Source organism: Panthera uncia, assembly GCF_023721935.1.
Source record: "Panthera uncia isolate 11264 chromosome B3 unlocalized genomic scaffold, Puncia_PCG_1.0 HiC_scaffold_1, whole genome shotgun sequence".
NCBI classification, from domain to species: Eukaryota; Metazoa; Chordata; class Mammalia; order Carnivora; family Felidae; genus Panthera; species Panthera uncia.
In genome coordinates, this window is record NW_026057582.1 from 3,044,480 (window position 1) to 3,056,656 (window position 12,177).

Sequence of the window (12,177 nt, forward strand, 5' to 3'; positions counted from 1 at the left end):
TCTACCAAAACCCATTCTCCCCATCTCCCCTGGTTACAGAGTTGTAATTGAGCAGCATGTGGACGGCTGTACGACAAAAGTCTTGTTTATGAGCCTAAGTAGAAGTGATGTGCTCCTTCTGGGTGTGGGTCTAAAACTCTAGGGTGCCTTTCCCGTAATTTTTCTTTCCCTTTACTGCTGGCTGCCTCCCAGAAGTGCCAATGACACAGCGTCCGCCACACAGACAGTATGACCGCTCAGAGCAGGAGCTGCCCCACCAACCTGGCCTGTTCACATCAGTCTAAATGTGAAAAAGAAACACTTCATTTCCTAATGCAATATCTTTGAATATCTTTGCTACAGCACTTTATCTCCACCCTACCCCCCATCTAATACAAAATGGTAACACAAGAGACAAGATGATAGCTACCTTAGGGAGAGCTAAGACCTAGACCTTAGGGAGCTCCCAAGACCTAGTAACGTTTTGGGGTTTTTTAATTTATTTTGAGGGAGAAAGGGCACACGCAGGGGGTGGAGAGAGAATCCCAAGCAGGCTCTGCACTGTCAGTGCAGAGCCAGATGTGAGTTCTGAACTCACGAACCGTGAGATCATGACCTGAGCTGAAATCGAGAGTGGGAAGCTCAACTGGCTGGGCCACCCAGACACCTCTAGGAATGCTGTTTCTTAGCCTGAGTGATGGGACACTGGTATTGGCTTTATTCTTCTTTTTAATCATACGTATGTATTTTATATACACTCTTTTGTATGTTTATATGTATGTAGGAATCATTCCACAATTTAAAAAGAAACTTAAAAATACAATCATAATGAAAGGCACCTGGCTGGATCAGTTGGTAGAGCATATGACTTGATATTGAGGTCATGAGTTCAAGCCCCACATTTGGTATAGGATTTACATTTAAAAAAAAAAGTAGGGGCGCCTGGGTGGCTCAGTCGGTTAAGCATCCGACTTCGGCTCAGGTCATGATCTCACGGTTTGTGGGTTCGAGCCCCGCATCAGGCTCTGTGCTGACCGCTCAGAGCCTGGAGCCTGTTTCAGATTCTGTGTCTCCCTCTCTCTCTGACCCTCCCCCGTTCATGCTCTGTCTCTCTCTGTCTCAAAAATAAACATTTAAAAATAAATAAATAAAAATAAAAAATAAAAAAAAGTAAAAATGAAATCCATTTGTGTAATAAAATTTAAATGAAATGCCCATTGTCCTATTAAAGTCAGGACAAGACCAGAATTTCCATCTCTACCACCATTTAATATTGTACTGAAAGTATTAACCAAAGCAATCAGACAAGAGGAAGAAATCAGATGTATAAAAATTGGGAAAAAAGTAAAACTTTTGCTATTTGTTGATGATATGATCAAGTACTTAGAAAATCCAACAGCATCAACCAAAAAGACTGCTATTAAGGAGTGGCAAGGTATACAGTTATCTGCAGAAATCTTTATGCACACAAATATATAAACAGTACTTCAGCAACCATCCTCGTACATGTCCTCGTATGGACCCCTGTGAGCATTTGCCTTTATATGTGCACAGGAGCAAGATTGCTAGGTCAGAAGGTTCACAGAGTCTTCATTTGATTGAAACTGCCAGATGGCTCTCCAGAACAGCTGCACCAGCTGACACAACCGCCGGCATCCTTGCCCATAGTTGGCCATGTGCCCCAGAGAATGTACTTCTGCAAAACCACGAGCTAAAGCAAGAAAGAAGAAGACATGGGATCTAGGAAGTAAGGATCCTAACTGAGAAGAGCAGCAAAAGGAATCGCCAGGATGTGCAACAGGCCTAGGTTGGAGAAGGATGGAAGGCTGTGAAAAGGAGGGGTCTAGGAAATTAATAGGTGATCCATTGCATTTAAGTGTTCTGAAAATGTTACATTGATAGGTATTTGAAGGATCTGTTCGAGACTTTAGGAAAAATGTTTATATGAAACAAAACAATGCAAACATAAACGCAAGGCAATTACTGACAGAATAACTGGAAGTTATCCAAAAAGGGAGGCATGTAATGGTTGGGGTTGTAAGTGGTAAAAGAGCTAAATCTGCATCTACCATAACAGGAAGTCAGTAGCATCTATTGGTAATTTAAAAGTATCTGGGGGCACCTGGGTGGCTCAGTCAGTTAAGCATCGGACTCTTGGTTTCAGCTCAGATCATAATATCATGAGATCGAGCCCCACGTCATCAGCGTGGAGCCTGCTTGGGATTTTCTCTCTCCCTCTCTCTCTGTCCCTCCCCCTGCTTACACTCTCTCAAAATAAACATTTAAAAAAAATAATTTTAGGGGTGCCTGGGTGGCTCAGTCAGTTAAGCATCCGACTTCGGCTTAGGTCATGATATCGCCGTCTGTGAGTTCGAGCCCTGTGTCGGGCTCTGTGCTGACAGCTCAGAGCCTGGAGCCTGTTTCAGATTCTGTGTCTCCCTCTCTCTCTGACGCTCCCCGCATTCATGCTGTGTGTCTCTCTGTCTCGAAAATAAATAAATGTTTAAAAAATATATTTAATAAAAATAAAATAAATTAATTAAAAAATAATTTTAGATCATAATAAGAACTATGAAGGTAATAACAAATTCTGAACATTCTGCTATATTCTAATAATCCTGTAAGTTTGGAAAACAGATTCAAGACAGGTATTTATGATCCATGTAGCAGATCAGATTCAAGAACACTAGAACATGATTGATTAGATGTCTACACTGTCCACACGGACATAGATCAAGGCTATCGTTAGAAAAATGTCCATCAATATCCTGAAGCTTACCAAGTTATATCCATTAAGTTAAATAAGTACAGCGTTCTGTGTGTCAAACATCCCTCAATAAAGTAGTTTAAATGTATATATCCTGAAACAGCTATTTAATAGCAATGCAGATTCACAGTATATATTCTACCAAAAATGTTAAAACAGATTCCATTGAACTAGGAAGCATGTTCAATCTTTATATGACATTGGTAATAGAGGAGCATTAGATTTTGCCTTTGTACATCCAGAAAATATTTTAATCTGAATAATCTTTAGGAGTCCCCCAGGAATCTTATAATTATCCAGTTATCTCTATAGCTCTATGTGCCTTAAACCCAGAAAAAACCCTGCAAGTAAGCATTAATAGTATTCCAGAATGGATGCATAAACTGGGAAGTAGGAGCTAAGTATGGTTATGTTGAATCTTTTTTTTTTTTTAATTTTTAATTTTAAGTAGGCTCCACACCCAAAGTGGGACTTGAACTCATGACCCTGAGATGAAGAGTTACATGCTCTATCGACTGAGCCAACCAGGTGCCCCTGGTTATGTTGAGTCTTATACCAACTTGATGAACCATTCCTGGGAGTAGGTGAATTATCAGTCCCCATAATAGTCCCCAATCCCTTTGCCATGGCCTCCAGGTCGTCAGGTCTTTCTCTACCCCTTCATTTCACACTTGGCCATGTGACTTGCTTTAGTCAATGTGAGTAAACATGATAGGAGCAGGGGCTTGAAATGTGCTTGTGAATGGGCATTTGGGCTTGCTCTCTTACACTCCAATAATCTGCCATGATTGGCAGAGGCAGAGCTTCCCTCTGACTTCAGCCCAGGTCCTAGAATGTGACTCCTGGAACAGAGCTGTTCCATAGACCTGCAGCCTGAGGCCAAGCCACCCCAGCTAACTCTCACATGCATGGGCAAGAAATAAATGCTTATTGTATACTTCTGAGCTTCTGTGGTTTGTTACTCAGCATTGTTGTATCAATAGCTGACTAATACATATTCCAAATTAATCTTTCCTATGATCTTACTGATACATGGCACAGAGCTGAAAAAGGAGGTTGTATTTTGGTCTCTAATAGTGTCACGGGTTGGGTTCTCCAGGAAGCAGATGCTGAGATGGAGTTAGGACTACAAAAGGTTTATTGAAGAATAACACCTGTGAAGGTGAGTGTCATCAGATGGCAGTGCGGACCTGGTAGAGTCCCAGCCAGCCCAGTAGGGAGCTCTAGAGCAGATTCCTTGATGGAGGGGTCCTGCGTCCAGTGGAAATGGCTAGACCCTTGTACTGCTGTCTGGCTGAGTCATTGACTAGGGACTGCCCATAAAGAGAGTGCCCTTAGCTACCATGTCTGGCCAATCATTGGCTGGGAGATGCCCCAGAAATCGTATGACCTCTGTTTAAAAGCTGAGATGGAGCTTGTCAGCTTAACCCCACTCCGTGCATCTGGGCAGCTGGTCCTTTCTAGAAGGGGATCTGAGCAGGCCATCTCCATGTTGCCACAAACAGCTTTAAGGTAGTACATGTATAAAAAGATAAGGAAAGGCATAGGAAGCTAATGAGCTGTTTGACAGCCTAGAAGTGTTTACGTCACCTATGATCCGGTCGTGCTACCAGTTCCTTCAGACGGAAAACAGTACAGGACTCTTGGTGCTCTCTCCAAGTCCTTCTGCCCCAGTCCTTTGCATCTCCATAGATGGCAGCACCAGCACTCCCATAGCTCCTCAAGTGAAAATCCTAGCTGTAAGGGCTCGGTCGGTTAAGCGTCTGACTCTTCATTTTGGCTCAAGTCACCATCTCACAGTCTGTGAGATCGAGCCCCACGTCCGGCTCTGTGCTAATAGCCTGCTTGGGATTCTCTCTGTCTCTCTCTCTCTCTCTCTCTCTCTCTCTCTCTCTCTCAATCTCTCTGCCCCTACCCCATGCCCTCTCTCGCTCTCTCTCTCTCTCTCTTTCTAAAAAACAAATAACCTAGGTGTAAAGAAGAGCTTTTGGAAACAAAAAAGTATAATTGCTAACTTTAAAAATATGATCCTTATTGTAAAAGGCCATAATGAAAGATTATGGTGAAGTTACCACATTCACCAGAAGGCTGCTGCTGGCTTTCATGTACATTTTGTTGAATGTACCAACTTGTTCTTTATGTCTTCTTCTGCCTTTTTGTTTCCTGTATGGCAGTGTCCTAATTCTCATAATCTTTATCTCTATGATTTTAAGTTTCATCATGTACTTTCCTTGGCTGTCATAACTTTTTCCTTATCTTCGCGATTTTGACCGTAAGAATTTTTTGTGTCCACTGTGATACAGTGATCATTGTACTTTATATTTATAATTATATTGTAATGTTCTTAACTTTCTGTTCATCTTTTTTTCACTTCATGCGTTTTGCTTCCCGTAGCTTACCTTCTTATCATATTTGAATTTCGGTGTGATAAATAATTTGAAAAGAATAGAGGCGTCTGGATGGCTCAGTCAAGTGTCTGACTCTTGATTTCAGCTCAGGTGATGAATTCAAGCCCCATATCAGACTCTGCTGACAATGCGGGGCCTGCTTGGAATTCTCTGTCTCTCAAAATGAGTAAATAAGCTTAAAAAAATGATTTGGAGGGGCGCCTGGGTGGCTCAGTCGGTTGAGCGTCCAACTTCAGCTCAGGTCATGACCTCACAGTCCGTGAGTTCGAGCCCCGCATCGGGCTCTGTGCTGACGGCTCGGAGCCTGGAGACTGTTTCAGATTCTGTGTCTCCCTCTCTCTGCCCCTCCCCTGCTCATGCTCTGTCTCTCCCTGTCTCAAAAATAAATAAATAATTAAAAAATAATTTGGAAAGAATATACAAAATTGATCTGAAACTAAGAATACAAATAACGATTCAAATGTGTTTCAACCACTGTGCTATATTGCACCACATTATTGTTATCAAACTGTTCTTATAATTCATACTTTGACATACTAATGAAAACGTGTGGGAGGTTTGTCACAAAGCACTTGTTTCTGAGGTTGTTTTGCTGCCTCTGGGACAGTTTAGCAGGCCAGAATTCATCAGACTAAGGTGCATCGGGCACCCAGGCTTGCATTCCAATAGACTGCGATGTATAGAACGCAAGACTTGGCACATGGATGTACTTGGCTACCTGCGGTATTGCTGCCGGTTTGTGCAGAGGACACAGGAATTGTGATCAAATCTATTTTATGTAATTCCAAGCAGAAAAAATTGTGTGATGTGTTTATAGTTACATTCACAGTGTTACTGAGTATATTCCTAACAAAAGGGATTTTTTTTTTTATTATTTTAGAGAGAGAGGGCGAGTGGGAGCAGGGGAGGGGAAGAGAGAGTGGGAGAGAGGGTGAGTGGGAGCGGAGGGGGGGGGCAGAGAGAGAGAGGGAGAGAGGGAATCCCAAGCAGACTCCACACTCAGCTTAGAGCCCAACGCGGGGCTCAATCCCACACCCCTGGGATCATGACTTGAGCTGAAATCAAGAGTTGGGCGCTGAACCGACTGAGCCCCCCAGGCCCCCCGAAAGAAGAGATCTTCCGTTCTGATTAGGCATTGGTAGAAACCGAATCCTCCACTTATATTCTCACACCATGGCAGCTGGGAGAATTTTCCACCAGCTACCTCCTGGCTTCATGCATTTCAAACCTGCTCCCCCCCACACCTCACACATGTCCGTCACCAGGCGCACTAGGACCCGTTCACTTCTCCTTGAAACCTCTGCCCCCACCCTTGACCACCCAGAGAAGCCACCGAGCCTTGTCAGCAGCTGCCCGCCACACCTAAACTAAGTGTAGCCATCTGAAAGGAGTGGAAATGGAGCAGAGACACACGGGGGTGTTGGCCGTTTGCAGTGAAATAGCTTAATGCTTCAAAATTTACAAAACCAGGAGCATATTGCTAGAACCTTCCAAGGGGCCCGGGCCAGTGAGGGACCCTCTGTGGCAGTCCTTCCCTTCTTAGTACCCCCCCCCCCCCGCCCAGGGCCGTGACACCAGCTGCTCTCCAGAACGCACCAGCCCCCTGTTCTGCTCCCAATCACGAACTCACTCCCACATCTGGCTCCCAGGACTTCCCTCTGGACCACCTTCCCTGCTTTCCACTCTGTCGTGTCCTCTTTCCCGCAAGTACTTCTGCGTCCTTCCCCAGACAGCCCTCGTGCCCGTCCGTCGCCCCTATCGGGCCTCCAGGATCCAAGCCCGCGACACAGCGGTGGTGTCGAACCCACCACCCATCATTTTTGTTACCATTGCATCATTTTGAGTCAGATTTGCCTCTTTTTAACGTGTCACCGTGTTCTCCCTGTTTCAGATGAGAACCCTTCAGTCTGTGCCCACCTGTCTCATCAGCCCCCCTGGGCTCAGCCTCCCAGATTCACCTACAGCCGCCTCTGTCGGTGCCACTCGAAGTGCCGGTGTGCGAGGACGCGCGTCGGCACCAGAACGGAAGTTCTGTCCATCACGGCGCACACTGAGGTCAGCCGACCACCCTGCTGGCCAGCTTCACCAGCGAGGAAGCGCCATGTCCTGGGGCGAGGGGTCGGGTGGCAGTCCGTGAATTGACAGCCCACAGGTCATGCTTCAAGGGGGACACTGTCTCTGACGAGATGACTCGGGGTCTTAGGAGGTTTGTAAACAGTCTCTCGTGTCCCTGCCTGACTTCAGAACTACTTGAGAGACGTAGGAGCTGGACAGGTGGAGATAAAGCTATCAGCTTTCATACTGAAAAGCTGACTAGAAAGGAGGGCTGTGCATCTGTGGCCAAAGGGACTGTGAGTTCATCTCACCCGCCCTGAAGCAGGCCCCTCCTGAGGGCAGGATGCTGGCTCTGCAGGTGGGCAAGCAGAAGAGGAGTGATTCCATCCCAGACACCACCAGTCATTTCCTCTGGGAAAGGAGGAAAGGGAGCGAGGTGGGATAAGAGACTAGAAGTGGACACAAGCCCGCAACCTGGATTCCATGCCTTTAAAGGGTCTGTGAAGTCCCTGAGATTGAATGGTGTGTGTGCATGTGTGTGTGTGTGTGTGTGTGGTATTTCTCTTTAAAAAATTTTTTTAATGTTTATTTATTTTAGAGAGATTGAGACAGAGTGTGAGCAGGAGAGGGCCAGAGAGAGGGAGACACAGAATCGGAAGCAGGCTCCAGGCTCCAAGCCGTCAGCACAGAGCCCAATGCGGGGCTCGAACCCACGAACCGCGAGATCATGACCTGAGCCGCAGTCGGACACTTAACCGACTGAGCCACCCAGGCGCCCCATATGTGGCATTTTTCTAGAAAGCCTGCAGTAGATGTTGTAGGTCCTTGACCAGATAGATCCCTGTAACCCTCCCCCAAGGGCTGCCGTGAGTGTTCCTATCTCCCCACTCCTTCGCTGAATCCTCCTTGCCCTAAAGGGAGTTCCTGGCCTGAGAGACGACACCTGCCCCCCACCAGGGGAAATTGACGGACTTGGAGGTACAGAGGCCACCTCTTGCCTCCAGATGGGAACAGCTGTAGTGCAGTTCACGCTCCAGGGCATCTCGGAGGTCAGGAGGAAGCTGTTCTCCAGCTGAGGCCACTTCTTGCTGAGCTTTTGTCCCCTGCCAAGCCTGCTTTCCTCACGCCCCTTCTTGGGGCGCTCCCTCCATACATTACTTGTACAAGAACCCTTGTCTCAGCCTCAGCTTCCAGGAACTTGACATGATGCAGAGTTCATGAGCTCTCATCAGATCCTGAAAGCGGTTTATGATCCTGCAGTGGGTCGAATGGTGGCCCCGTGACATCTGTGTCACCTTATTTGGGAACAGGGTCTTTGCAGATGTAATTAAGGATCTTGAGATGAGATCATCCCGGATTAGCCAGGTGGACCCTAAATCCAATGACAAGTGTCCTTAAAGAGACAGGCAGAGGAGAGAGACACACAGGCGGAGGCTACACACAGATGGAGGGAGGCCGTAGCAAGAGACCACAAAGCTGAGGAAAACCTGGAGCAGGAGCAGCTGGAAAAGGCCAGAAAGGATCCTCCCTTAGCCTGAGTCCGGCCTCCAGCACTGTGAGAGAATGCATGTCTTGTTTTAAGCCCCCCAGTTTGTGATAATTCGTTTCAGCAGCCACAGGAAATCAATGCTTCCGAAAGGTTAAGAATTCCGTATAGTTGTGGAAATGCCAGAAGTCCTTCCACATGGAAAAACGACAGTGTGGCGTGGGGGTGCTGGTTGTTACCCTGCCCCCCACCCGCATCGGTCGCTTCCAGGGTCCCCATCCCCAGGCCCTCTGGAAGGACCGAGCTTGTCGGGAGCCTGAACGTTGCTGAAATGAAGGGGAGGGTGTCTGGCTTCTCGCATCACCCCCTAAGCCGTGCATCTGCCCCTTTGTTCTTCTTGCTCTAAGAGTAACTGTAAAGGCCTTTTTTATTTTGTTTCCCTTGGGATTTCCAGCAACCCAGAGCATAGTCTTCCTGACAGTGTTTTTCAGGATCGTGTCATTTTCCAGGATTCGTCTCTGATTATGCTTCCTTTCCTCTATATTTTGTTCATCCTCTCAAAAAAATTAGCTCAACAGGGAGCTCATGCCGGCGCACTGGACTCCTCTATTACTTCTCTCTTTTTATCTCCATCATGATTATTCATGATGGTATAATCAGGATTTCTTTTTAAAGAAGCTCCTCACTTGATATTAGCTGACAGAACAAAAGGTTCTTGATTAAATGGTGGCTCTTTTCTGCCCACTGAAAGTCAAAAGCTAATGAAATACTTTGATCAAAATGAATTTTGATATCCGTTCTATGAGAATAGCAAAAAAAACTTCCAGGAGCAATTGAATGGCTGCATGGACCGGTGTTTCCAGAGGTCAAGAACCATCGGTCTGGAGGTCTGTTTCTAAACAGGGAGCTGGAGAAGGTGAATCTCACGCCCGTGCGGTGGGGTGTAAATGACTCGTGCCAGGCACCTGGTTCACGGGCGTCTCCCCTTCTCCACCTGGACCCTTGCACCAGCTTTCTAATTGTCTCCCTGCGCCCGGGTTTGCAGTCCTCACATCCCAGGTCCACCATCCTGCAAAGATCCACTACAACACTGATACCCAGATCCCCTTCCCTGCCCCCCGCCGCTGTCTCCTGTAGGACAGAGGCCACACTCCCCAAGGGCAGGCCCAGGCCTTCCGGACGGACCCTTGCCTCCTGCACAGGCCGCCTTCCCGCACAGCGCACTGCTCCCGCCCCACGCTCCTCACCTTTACACCTCTGCACGCGTAGGGCCCCCGTCTGCATGCCCTGCCTCTGCCCCGACCAGATGGCCCTGACGACTCCGCTCAGGTGTGGTTGTCATTGGAAAGTCTTCTGGCCCTCACTGTGCTCCCATAACACCCTGAGCCTATTTTTATCATAGCACTTACGTCAGCATTTACAGTTCCCTATTCTTGGGTCTGTCTCCCCAGCAGTGAGGTCCCAGGACAGGAAGTGGGTCTGACGGATCTTGGAGTCCCCAGACCTAGATCAGTGTGTGTCAAATGAAGGTTGAATGAAATCTCTTGCCTCGTAGAAGGAATATCAGGCATTCGCAATGCCTATTGTCCGTTCTTTCATCTACGCCGTAAATTATTTTGGAAAGTTTGAAATACTTTCTTATGTTTGTTTTTATCCAGAATAAAAAGAAACTGGAAATTTTATAATTAAAAAAATCTGCTATTTTTTCATTATTTTTGTACATCCGCTAAGTTCTAAAAATTCTTTGAGGCAAATCATAATAGAAAAGCATTTAAGACACACCCCCCCCAGAGACAGACTTGCACTTCTGCCTTGTCTCCTGGGACCAGGTCACGTGGCACCCTGCCGGCTTGGAGGCTGGAAGAGCAAGTAGTACAGTGTGTGTTCAGCTTCCCAGCGGTTCAGAGAGAGGCTGTTGGAAATGACTGAACAACCGGGAGTGTCTGCCACTGAATGTCAATAGCATTTAAGAGTCATTAATCAGATTCCTTTCTTATCCAACCCAGGAATCCTGCCTCACTAGCAAATAAGGTTCGTCTGTTCAGGTTGTAAGGCACTCTGAGCCTCTCTTAAGAAAATCATTCTGAGGTCCTCCCCACACCCACCCACCAGACAGCAAACGCCTGGGAGCCCTGGTGCACCATTCAGAGCTCCTTTGGTTGCCAGAAACAGGAACACACACACACACACACACACTCATCATAAACGAAACGGGTTAGTGCCTCCCCCGCCCGAGCCACGGAAGATGTGGGGGCAGGGGGGCTTCCCTGCCTGCATCTTCGAAAGCTTCTCACCAGCCATCTCATCTCTCCACCTCTCCCCGGGGGCTTCAGTATAACCTTGAAGATGAAAAGGAACACGTGTTCTTTCCCACCAATTCCAGCCAGAAGAGGCCCAGCGAAGGGCTCTGATGGGTCTGATTGCAGTCTGATCCTTTCCTGAACCGGTCGCCACAGCCAGGGGACGGGTGCCCACCCTGTGGGAGGGTGAGGTGCTAAGATGGGTCGCCCCACCGGAGTCACAGGCTAGGATGGGTGAGGAGTGCCCCGTGAGACCAAAGAACAAAGAGCAGGGAGGAACAGGCACTGGGCACACGGCGGCCGTCCACCCCGCCGGCCGGTGACCGGGGCCTCCGGGCCGCTCGGCAGAAACTCGGCCTGCTCGGGGCGGGAGGGCCCCCCCTTGCTTATACTGGCTTGTTCGAGAGAACGGTTTTCTTCCTGATGAGAAGGGCAGCCCCTCCCGAGAGGCTCTTTGTAACGGTGCCGCTTCTGAGACGAAACCAGGCGGCACATTTCACACTGCCCCTGAGGACTGACTGCGTACCAGGCACTGTCCGTACTTCATCGAACTTCATCCCCAGAACACTCGCAGGAAGTAGGTACAATTACCCCCATTCGACTGATGAGAAACTCTCACAAGGCAAGTGTGTGGCAGAGCCGGAATGTGAGCCGGGTTGGTTGATGCCGGGGCCCCTCGATACCGAGTAGAGCTCGTGATCTCCGGGGACTGACCCGCGCAGGCACTCGGCTCCCTGAAGTCTGCGCATGGCACAGCTATGTCACCTGCGCGGGGATCACGCCCACCCTGTGTGCGGACGCCCTGGGCATCGTCAGCTGCGCCCCCGTGTGATTCCAAGAGCAAAGAGCCTTGGGTTTCGGACCGCTTGGCCCCTAAAATCCAGTGTGCGCCCCCACCCCATCCAGAGTTCACAGAAGCACCGACACTCATTCCAGGCTGGCGGAGAATCTGTTGCATTCGGCTACAAAGAGGCGGCCTGTATGGCCCCGGTGAGGTGCCTTCCTGAGGGACTTTCAAGGGGGATTGCCCGGAGCCACCAACTTGAGAACCCAGCCGGAACCTTACGCCCTTCGGTGCAGCTTGCCTACATCATCAGAACAGCTGTGATGGAGCCCGGGAAAATAAACACGTCCTGGTTTTGGCTGCTGACCTTCTAGCCCGGACCGAGAGCCAGCGCCCGC

At 48.3% G+C, this 12,177-nt stretch overlaps 1 long non-coding RNA gene across 1 annotated transcript in view; it reads left to right on the forward strand.

Moving 5' to 3' along the window:
- The window catches only part of LOC125909151 (uncharacterized), a 28,505-nt gene extending 18,116 nt beyond the window's left edge, over positions 1-10,389 (forward strand). The window contains exon 2 of the long non-coding RNA XR_007453556.1: positions 7,046-10,389. This is a non-coding gene — a long non-coding RNA (uncharacterized LOC125909151). The remainder of the gene's footprint in view (positions 1-7,045) is intronic.
- Positions 10,390-12,177: the final 1,788 nt, after the last annotated feature.